Below are 2,771 nucleotides of genomic sequence, written 5' to 3' on the forward strand. Positions count from 1 at the left end.
TCAGTTTTAAAACTAATTAAATTGGCTACCAATATCACAGGGTGCTATATTCCGGGGGGTTCTGCAAATTTCAAATCAGCAAGTGATATATAAACTGCATATTATACTTCATTTCATATTATGGCTCATTTTGTGCTTCAGAGGCAAATTTTTTTTCAACATGTTGGCCATCTCCCACCAAGGCTGGGTGACCCAAAAAGGAAACACTTTCAGTGTCATTCAACACTTTCACCATCATTCACACATAATCACTGTCTTTGCAGAGGCACTCAGATACAACAGTTTAGATGTCACTCCAAACAACCAATATCCCAAACTCTTCCTTCAAAGTGCAGACATTGTACTTTCAATCTCCAATTCTCAAGTCTGGCTACCCAGTTTCCCTGTATCCCTTCGCAAAGTATTTCCCTACTCACACTCCAACAGCTCGTCAGGTCCAAAAAACCATTCGTCACCATTTAACACTCTCACATATACCTGCTGAATGTCTAAGCCTCTTGCACACAAAACCTCTTTAACCCTCCTCCCTCCATCCTTTCCTAGGATGGCCCCTACCCCTCCACTACAGATTTATGCACCCTCCAAGTCATCCTATTTTGCTCCACCCTCTCTAAATGACCAAACCACCTCAACAACCCCTCTTCAGCCCTCTGAATAATGCACTGTAACATCAGTTGCTGAATGCACTACTTCTCAAACAAATCAGTTTTCAAAGTATGAAATTTGATGGAAAACTTACGGAATTATACCATCAAGAAGTTAGCGGTCTCAACGATATTTACACATCAAAAATTTAGCCCACTTTGAGCCCTATTTTGGGCAAATTTCAATGTTCCAGTCAACCAAACTCATTGCTATTTCATTAGAACTCCTTTCATTCTATCGATTGAATACAAGAAACTACCCATTTACCTTTTTCAGCTACCCAATAAAGTGATCTGAAATTACTGATTTGGCCAGTTTCACACAAAATTCAAGAAAGGACAATTTCAAAATGGGGTCCAGAATAAACACTGCAGACATTCCTGGCACTAAAATAACATTTTCTCCGTTTATTAGTCACGTCTCCAGGCCCCTCTTGTATTACACTTAATTTTCATTTTGAATTTTTATTCATACAAAAAAATAGATTTACTGTTATTCAGACTACTTCATAATTATAATAACTGTATAAATAATATCAGCACATTTGTGAATGCATATTAGACCCACCAATTAACATGTATTGGACGCATGACATGACTTGTTTACTCTTGAACATTGGCAAAATCAAACATTTCTGCTACTTTGAGCTTAATTTCAAGCAACTTTTAGTCTGTAAACTATCCAAAATCATGTCTGTTTCTGTAATACATATGTATATCTTCCATTCTATCAAATGAGACCAAGAAAATGAGAATACAACCATAAATACCATACAAAAATACACCACGAAGTCACTGTTTTAAACCAAAAACATGGTCGCTGTTTTTTTCTTATGCACTGCATGCTGCAGGATTTTTTTAATACTGCGCACACTGACTATGCATACCCATTCTCTCACATGTAGCCTTACCAGCTTTCTCCTGCAAGATTTGAAGCCGCTAGAATTTTGCCATTGGCTACCCTCTGATGTGTACGAGGCAGTGAAATTTTCATTTACTATACAATATTTCAATAAAATTTTCATTTAGTATTAATTTTTATAGTTTTCCTGTGCTGTATAATTTTATACGAGTGCCCCAACGTGTGAATTTTTCAAGATATGAGCAGTCACTCAGTTGGTTTTTTGCTTCCAGATGCGAGCAGGCCTCAAGGGAGGTTCCTTGACGTTATTTGTTGGACTATCTTATTGAAACTTGGGCAATGTATGATGGAAAGATGCTTCTTAACGTACACCAAAATTGAAAGAAATCAGACCATAAATAACGGAGTTCACTTCTCAGCCGTTAGCCGCCCCTTAGCGGTATAGTATTTTTTGTAAAGTTTTTATGGCTGTATTCTCGTTTTTTGGTCTCATTTGATAGAATGGAAGATATATTACAGAAATAGATATGATTTTGATTGTTTTCACAATGAAAAGTACCTTGAAATTGAGCTCAATGTAGCGGAAATGTTAAATTCTTTGGCGATGTTCAAGAGTAAACAAATGACGTCACCGCCCAATACGTGTCCACCTGGCTAGTCTCATACGCAGTCATGAATGGGTTGACATTACTGTATTTATACAATTGTTACAATAATGCAGTAGTCTGTATAACAGTAAATCTTCTAACCATACCACAGGCAGGGATAACGCGACGGTCTGGAGTTTTGAGACTCTCTGATCGCGAGTAAATCTTCTATTTTTTGTGTGAATAAAAATTCCAAATGGTAAGCAAGAGTATTATTATAAGAATACATATGTACTAATTAATAATAATGCGTTGGAGCTATGTAATGACGCTTGCGTAAGTCATTTCCAAAACATCCTGAAAGGGAGGAAGAAACAAACCTCCTTGGTAAAAGGACACAAGTGCAACTAATGTGACATTTTATTGTGGCAACGTTTCGCTCTCCAGGAGCTTTGTCAAGCCGTTACATCAAAAGGCTTGGTATCGGCTTGACAAAGCTCCTGGAGAGCGAAACGTTGCCACAATAAAATGTCACATTAGTTGCACTTGTGTCCTTTTACTATACATATTGTCGGTAATTCTACCAACATTATTACAAACCTCCTTGGACAGTTTTTTTATTGAAACGCCCTGCAGATGAAAGTGTGACAAGCGTGGAGAAAAAGCCAAAAATCAGTA

Source organism: Cherax quadricarinatus, chromosome 42, assembly GCF_038502225.1.
Source record: "Cherax quadricarinatus isolate ZL_2023a chromosome 42, ASM3850222v1, whole genome shotgun sequence".
Lineage (NCBI taxonomy): Eukaryota > Metazoa > Arthropoda > Malacostraca > Decapoda > Parastacidae > Cherax > Cherax quadricarinatus.